General features: G+C 37.7%; 1 protein-coding gene across 1 annotated transcript in view; it reads left to right on the top strand.

Moving 5' to 3' along the window:
* The first annotated feature begins 694 nt into the window (after positions 1 to 694).
* lepr (leptin receptor) overlaps positions 695 to 8778 on the top strand; it is a 63879-nt gene continuing 55795 nt past the window's right edge. The window contains exon 1 of the mRNA XM_015378687.1: positions 695 to 769. The gene's annotated coding sequence lies outside the window, so the exon portion shown is untranslated. The remainder of the gene's footprint in view (positions 770 to 8778) is intronic.

Genomic DNA, 8778 nt, shown 5'->3' with positions numbered 1-8778 from the left:
GATTTATGCCATTTCAGAAAACCAAGGTAGTTGTAATCCATCCATCCATTTTCCATCAAGCTTTATCCCAGCTTGTGTCATGAGGAGAAGAGGCGGGGTACACACTGGACAGGACGCCAGATTATCGCAGCGCAACACAGAGACAAAAAGGACAAACAACCATTCACACCTAAGCAGAAATCCAACCTTCTGTCTGCATAGAAAATAATAGAATAGTGGCCCTAATACCAAAGTTGTGTTATATACAGTTGTTTGCGCGGCCTGTTGGAGTCAGGTACATTTCTGCTTAAAATGACTTAGAAATTACAAGGATAGCTCCTTTCTGTAGAGTCTTTATGGAATTATGGGATCAGTGTGATGGAATTTTAATGTGGTGTTAAAATAACACTGTGAGAGAAGTTGAAGGACAAATCTAAGCTAGGCAAGCTTTTTTTCAGTAATACCTCCTCAGTAACAATCTATATGGACCCTGAGTAATGCATGGCTCTCCCCCAACAGAGAGCGATGTCCATTCTATCTATGAAATCAACAAGAACTCACCAGTGGTTCAGAACAAACACATGCACTGCGTGTAGGGTGTGTATTCTGACACCAAATCAAAAATAGACCCTAATGCCCAGAGACAAACAACCCTACAAAAACCGCTCAGCTTTTGCCTCTTCAAAATGATCACCACAGATCTTCAGTTTCAAACATCCAAAATGTTATTAGGGGGATAACTTGTTTTTCCATGTCAGACTTCAGCAGTTCAGCACACCTGAGGCAGTTGGTGAGCACTTTTCATTCCTCATTTCTGGAAAGCAATATATCATAGTTAAGATGTCATTAAAACTTGGATCTCTTTCAAATTTTAGGGTTTAAAGAATGTTTACTGTTTTAGCTCCAGGGCTTGAGAGTTTGACTCAGAGATTTATTTAGTTTCACCTTTGTTTCACTGCATTCTTCTGAATTACTGTACAAATTTACAAATAACAGAAATGACAGAAATATTGTTTTATCTCTTAGTAAATTAAAAAGAAAGAGGTAATGTGGTGGTCCAGTTATTAAAACTCAGTGCACCTGCTTACAATATATAGACAAATTGGCCTGGTGGAAAGTAAAATGAAAGTAAACTGAGAAAGTAAACAGCCTATGACTGTTTACAGGAAATCCTACCTCTGAAAACCAGATTTATCTCCTCATATTAATCCCGATACACTGAAGAATTAACAATGTTTTTTTTAAAAATACATTTAGTCATGAGAGGAAGGCACTGTACACATAGCCTCATTAGTATTAGTTTTCCAAGGTACTGTATTTTACATCATAAAGAGTGTCTAGTTCTACATGCAACTGAATGTGTGGCGCTGGGCTGCTTACTCAGGTATCTCCTGTTGCATCTGTAATACTGTCAAAGTCTTGTCATTATATCATACGGCTGAAGTACGTCTTCCACTTTCCATTTGTATGTGAACAGTCCCATCAAGCAGCAACTCAGGGAGCTTCTTTGTACCCTTGTTTTATAACTGAGCTACTTTCTAGCAGTTTTGAGACTGCAATCACTGGAAATGCTGGTTTAAACACTGCACTTGAGCTGGTGTAACATGCTTCTCAGGACCCTGCCCATAAGCATTTGTGCAGCAGAAAAATCCATTCCCATGATGTGTGTGTTTCATAGAGTCAATAGAAGCAAAGAAGGATCAGGGGTAGTTTGCATACCTTTCTGTAAAAGATGTTTTACTATCTTTTTGGTGTCTCAGCTAAGCAATTTGGCTGAGCATAGCTTGGGCTTGAGTGAGTAGGCTGATAACAGTTCTAACTAGCGCCGAGGAGCTCTGAGATTAATATACTGTAGGTGTAACAAAGAATTAGGGGGAACAATAGGTATCTCTGAACCCTCACACTGGATTGGCCATGGAGGTCACCTGGGGGGTGTTAATGGTTGTTGGTAGGTGAGAAGTGAATCTTCTTGGTTTTGTTCCTAATAGATCTTTGTAAGTAGGTGAAAGTTTACATATGTCTAAGACCAGCTCCTCTACTGAGAGATGTTTTTTCCAGGTTAACAAAGATGGCTTCCTTAACCACCTTTCTTCCTTGGCCGGAATGTGGATGTTATTGTTCTCAAACGATTGTCCTTTAGCTTTCAGGTGTAGGTGAACAGCTGCGTCCTGTCCTCAGAAGTTGGCCCTCGTGTGTTGAGCCATGTGCCTGTGTAGCGGTTGCTTGGTCTCTCAAATGCACAGGTCTGTGCACTCTTCACTACACTGGACGCCATAAACCATGTTGTCAGCCTTGTTTCTGGGAGACTCCAGCAACATATGGAATGATGATGCTCCTCCTCCCGTTTTCTTCCCTCTGAGCAGGTATCTTCTTGTTGGTTAAAAAACAAAAAACAAAGCCCATCTGGGATAACTAAAGTTCTTCAGGGCAGTCGTGATATGTTCCTGATATTTCATCTTCCCTCTGTTGATGGTAAGAATGGTTTCTGCTCATTTCTGGAGGGTTTGGAAGCCTAGTTTGTGATCCAGTGGGTAGTCTCTTCAATTATATGAATATTCTAGTTTTTCAATGCAATAAAAAGACATTACAACAATTTAAGCAATAAGAATTTCAGGTGGAAGAAACACTTTTCAAAATAAATCTTTTTATTTATTTGTGTTAGGAGCGTCAAAGATGCACTTGAGGTGCCGGACCTTAATGTGTACAAGCTTCAAAAATGAAACAGCAGACACGTTTTTGCTCCTTCTATCATGAGTGGTCTGAACGTAGCATTAGGCTAAAGGCTTATAGATGGAACAGCAAAGAACCACTGAGGTGTACGTCTGCTCATCAAACCATTTTTTGTGATAAGGGTTAATAAAGGGCCATTTTTAAGATATTTTCAGCAAAAAACTTGCATTAGGTCTCTTTATAACAATGGACGTTTATATAGTAGTCCATTGTGTTACTCTACAAAGTTATGAAAAGTGAGAAAGTTCAAAGTGTAAAATAAGTTTTCCAAGAGACTGTAAATCCTTGCTAAGGCAGATGTGATATCTTCTTTCTGGTGTGACTTTGAAATGCAATTGATTTCAAAAGTACTTGAAGAGTAACAATTAAGCCTTACAGGTCCAGCTTAATGTCTTTAAAAGTATATATAATGGTGGAACAAAAATCTTCCTCTTCATCACACTAAGTCACTCTACATTCTCAGTCTTTGTTTCTAACTCTTCTACTTTTCATTAACTTTCTATTGTGTGGAATTTTCTCTAAGTTTTGGTTCTATATTGTTGGTTTTGATAGATGAAAGATACAACCACAGGATGAATAATTTATTTTGATTCTTTTTGCTGCACACATCCTTGGACTGAATACTTATGAAAGTCAGGATTGAAGACAGCAGTTTTGTGATTTTGTAAGATTTGCTCTGACATTTAAGCAGCTGCAGGTACTCACAGCTGTTTCCATTGCTGGAAATTTTGTTTCTGTTGTCTCAGATACTTTGTTTGATTTTATGTCTGTCACATTTTAAAGGACTCTGTCTACTAATTCTACGTATTCGGTGTACATTCAGATGGCCTTCATTTTCAGACGGAATTATTTTAGGCTTTGTCAGAAAACATTGTCTAAATAGAATTCAGACACCTTTTAGACAGGCCTGATACAAACACATTTCAGCTTTTACTGATAGTCTTCCCTGAGTCACTCAGCAACTTCACTGAATTTTTAATTAGTTTTATCTTTTTAAATCTATGTTGGGGCAAACACTATAGTCAGGATCTTTTTTTCCCCTTGCAGTGTATGTTATAGAATGGCTTATTTGAATATTATCTGCATGTTTTCAAATTAAGCTCATATGTGATAATAAAGGGCTGGCTACATGTAGCCCTAGCAATATCAGGACTAATGTTTACAACATCCTTTTCTGATGCTTTTTGTTCTCCTGTTGGGGTTATGTGACCTTTGGTGCTTATAATGTAAATTTCTTGCTCCCATTTCATCTTTGTGCCACTTAAAGCCCAATTTATCTTTCCTATTCATGACAAAAAGTGCAAATTACAAATTCTTGGTCATAAGATTTTGATCAGACGTGTACTTAATATAATTTTGCAGAGAACTATACCCTCAGTTTTATACTTGAATGATTGGCCACAATTATTTTGTTTTGTTTAACCTTTAAATCCATCCAGTAGTTATCACTATTTCTGATTATGAGCTTAAAGACAGAGCATGACACAGTTTATTTCAGACCATGCATTTGAAATATTACTTATCTATATTGCTACATAAGTGTTCAAGAAAGAAAGGAAGGACCCAATTTTTAGGTTTCAAATGAAGCAATTTTTCTTCTTCTATTTTTTTTTAAATATATGTTTATTAAGTTTTCAAAGTGAAACATACAAAAATCCCACACCCGGGTCTAAGGGTCTAAGAAAAATATACTCTTACCATTACAACAATAGTAGTAATACAAAAAAAGAAAAAGAAAAAAAGCCTTCAATGACAGAGGGAAAGAGAGGAGAGAAAGATAGGAAGAAAGTGAGAAAAAGAAAAAAAAAGGAAACGAGCCAGACAAATTATCTAAGTAACGGTTACACTGCACTGATTGCCATTTACACTTTAGGATAGTACTACATATCTATGAAGGCACAGGTGGCATACTAAGAAACTGAGCAGCTGTCGGGGTCAGTCTTAGACTGAGAAATATGGTCCAGAACTGGTTGCCAGATACTACAGAACTTATTAGTGGAGCCCTTATCAGTTTTCCACAATCTTAATATTACTTTCTTAGCTATCACCATTCCATAAACCACAGTCGTTTTTTTTTTATAGAAATGCTGCAGTTCAGTGAGGGAGAGTGTCCAAACAATGCAATTTGGGGGTCCGGAATAAATGTGCATTTATACACTTCAGAAAACCATTTAAAACTGTAACACCAATATTGGAAGAGCTTGGGGCATGGCCAGAACAGATGAGTCAAGGAGCCATCGGCAGAATATTGATGGGAATATTCTGTGCAATTTTGTTTTTGAATAGTGGAGTCTGTGAAATACCTTGAACTGAATTAACTGGTGCTTTACATTAATAGTGCATGACCGAATTCTCCCAAGGCCCTCCGCCCAGATCTTACTCCCAATCTGTAAGCCCAGCTCCTCCTCCCATGCAGCCCTTAGAGAGTCTGTGGCAAAATTCCCTCTGCAAATATGCAAACAAAGCTTGAAATTATTATTATTTTTTTTTATTCTGGGGAGCCCAACAGCATTCTGCCTAACTTATTTTCTTCTGGGAGAGATACGAAGTTCGGGATGTTAATTTGATCGTAATTTCTAATTTGCAGATATCCGAAAAAATCTGTGCCCGGAAGAGAGAAGCGGTCGCTCAGCATTGCAAAAGAAGCAAACATTTTGTTGATGGCCTTTTAGCCTCCAATTTTAAAATAATACATCCGATAGTGATGGGGGGAAAGCATGATTGCGGTAAATTGGGGTGTGAACTGAGGTATTCGGTAGGTCACAATGTACCTTAATTTGTTTCCATATCTTTAAACAGTTTAAAACAATCAAATTATTTACTCCACTTTTTCTGGGGGAAATTGGTGCTGAGAAAAGAAGTGCCTGAGGAGAACTGTTTCCAACAGTGTTTCTTTCGATAGCCATCCAAGGGGGAGGATTTGCAGAGAGTTCTTAAGCATCGTCCTGCCAGTATACCAAGGCCCTTGCATTCGCTGCCCAATAGTAGTGGTGAAAGCATTGTAACCCTAATCCCCCCATCTCTCTTGGTTTATGTAAATGAGTTTTTTGATATTCTATGGGCTTTAAAACCCCAGACATAGGAAAAAATTATTGAGTCCAGTGATTTATAAAAGGCCCTTGTTAAAAAAATTGGTAGGCTCTGAAAAAGGTACAAAAATTTAGGCAGACACCATTTTAATGGCGTTTATGCGGCCCATCTTTGAGAGTTGGAGTGTTCTCCATTTTTTTAAGCAAATTTTCTAAGAGGGAAAAAATAACCAAATAATGGAGGGTCAAAGTCAGCCTTAATAGTTCAAAGTTTGCAGAGAATGACTGAATCACTTCAGTCAATGAACCCAAACAGGCAACAAAATGCAGAGAAGACACATTAGTGGAGGGATGACTCAAACACTAAGCAGTAAGGGCAATATGACAGAAAATATGTCAGAAAAAAAGACTAAAAAAGAAAAGTAATTTGGCGTAGTCAATATTAGATAAACAACAATATCAGTTATTTCACCTGCTGGGGATTCCAACCTACAGAGATGACGTAGGGAGACATTAAAGCCCAGATGACTAAAACCCAGAGCTGTGAGCAATAAAGTTTGTCTTGCAGCTTTAATATTCAAGCTGCTTTGGGGGTTGTAAAGGCAAAATTAAAACATCCACAATCTCAAATAGATCAGTAGAGAGCTGTGGGTGGTACATTTATCTGTGGGTAAATTGTTACTCAGTTGTTAGTCACCTTAAAAGAAAACCAGACAGTTGTTGCTCCTTGCTCCTTTTAATCATATTTCCCCGTCAGTCATGTTGTATCCATTTCAAATTCTTTGTTTTCCTGTTGGTATAGCACATAAAACAGCCAACAGAGGAGATTTCGATATTTTTAGGCCAAACAAACTGCTGCTTTGTTCCGGGATTTGATCTCAAGGTTGTGTCATTCCTCACACTGCATTAACACTAAAAAGCCCAGAGATATGAGAATTTTCGTCAGCCTCCAGTCCCCCCAACAGTACTTCCCAACTCATGAATCCCTTTTCAGATGTAAATGCCCCACTAGCTCTGTCATTGGAGAGCCATTCCAGCCCCTTCAGATTTGGCTTTAGCTCAAGCCTCTCTTTAGTGTTTTACCTGAGAGCAGGGGGGGGGGAAATCATATTTGTAATTAATTATAACTAGATCTACGTCATCAGTGTCACCAGCACCAGAATGATTTCACACAGCTGAGCCACCAGCGCAGCGATCAGGTGATAACTGATCTGTATGACAATAGCTGCATGAGCTGGGAAAGGAAAAGCAAGAGGGAGAGGGAAAGCAAGAATATTTATACAATAATGACCATCTGCCCTATTTAATACCGGGCAAATATCACTCAAGTATATTTCCTAAGTGGAGAGACAGCATCGTCTCCACAAATTCTACAAAACAGAAAACTCTCTGCAACCACAGCAAGGCAGACAGAAGCTACAACCGTAGTTTACTCAAAACGAGTCTCCTATCGCGCTGGGAGAATTACATTGGACCCTATGGAGAGCTCGCTCCTCCACAGATGCTTAGGGACCGTCTGCAAGTTGCAACACCATAAAAATAATCAGAGAGAAATATTCATATGTGTCACCAAGGAGAGGTGGATTATTATCAAATTATTTCAAGTGTATCTCATATCATGTCTTTAATATTACATTTATTGGATTGGAAAATAATACTTTTTTTTTAGGAATTTCCCAAAGCCTAAATGACAAATGGCAGCTCTATTTTGTTATTAGAATAAGTATAAAATGAACAATGACTACACTATAGATCATTGTAGTGTAAAAACCGTATCTTTTTTCTTCTTGACTCTGAACATTATTCTCAGATAACCTAAAAAACATGATTTCATTACATTAGTTAATTATTAGAAATAAGGATTTTTGGAGACTCAAACTCCAACAAACAGAAAGGAAAAGAGCAAAAAAAAAAAAAAAGAAATATCTTATAAACCTTTTCCCTTTAAAATGTAGCTGTAAAGATGATTTGGAACTCCAATATAAACATATAATCAGATTTTCAATTACTTGGCTGTCTTAGCTGAAAGGGGACACGTCAGGTTTAACACAATAAAAGCTGGTTATGCGTCATGCACTGTGTCACCTCAGTATTTTTTCTTTTTCCTTAAGCAGGATTCCTTGAAAATTCCTTATGTGTTTGCTGATCATGAAAAAAAGATGATATTTCTTTAATAGTCCTCCTTGTTTCTCAGAGGAAACGATATAATCTGCTTCGTGTTAAATATGACAGAGAGGCTGAATGTGTCTGACTGTGTGTGGAAGTAAGTAAAGCAGTGGTGGGCACCGAACCCGTGGGGAAGTGTGGGGTTTTATTAGTCAGTCAATCAGGCTGTTGTATAACAGCTGACGTATTGCAGTGTTGAAATACAGTGTTACATGTTGAAAGCTGATGTCTATGATGTAAAAAAACCAATCAAATAAAAAACATGATGAAGGAATTGGGGCTGCAAGGCAGAAAAAGGAGTAACAAGATGACAGAAATTATCTCATACCCCTGATTGGCAGTTCCTTTGGTCTGTGAATCTTCCAGGATTCCCAGCCAGATGTTATCCTCTGAAATCTAGAGAAATTATCATTTCCAAAATGACAGAAATTCAAAAAACAAAACCTACTTCTTTTAATTTTCTAGACCGGTGTTTATTCCAGCTCATGAGTGCTACAAATAATACAAGTCATTACCTGTAATAACTGTCTTTACTGTGAATAAGGGCTGCTCCTTGTGATTACAAACTTTCATAGACACATTATGGGGCCATATTTTTTAGTGTGGTTCCATTTTATTATAAACCCCCTTACACATTTTCTAGCTTGATTGCGGCATGTAAAACTCCTCTTACATAGGTTTTTGATTAGAGGTCATCCAACTCAGCGATGTTGGTAATCCTCTGCAGTATGATTACCAGTCTGTAAATCTCTTGGTTCACTATATTTGTCTTTATAGAGAAAAAAATATATATTGTTTGGCCTTTTTTGTAATGTAGTGTGCAATATGTATTTCCAACTCAGTTCTTCCATGTGTAATCGTTGTTTTAAACTTG

The sequence above is a fragment of the Cyprinodon variegatus genome, unplaced genomic scaffold, assembly GCF_000732505.1.
Source record: "Cyprinodon variegatus isolate N-32 unplaced genomic scaffold, C_variegatus-1.0 Scaffold176, whole genome shotgun sequence".
NCBI lineage: Eukaryota > Metazoa > Chordata > Actinopteri > Cyprinodontiformes > Cyprinodontidae > Cyprinodon > Cyprinodon variegatus.
Note: the sequence above shows the minus strand (reverse complement) of the source record. Positions and strands in the feature narration are given on the sequence as shown.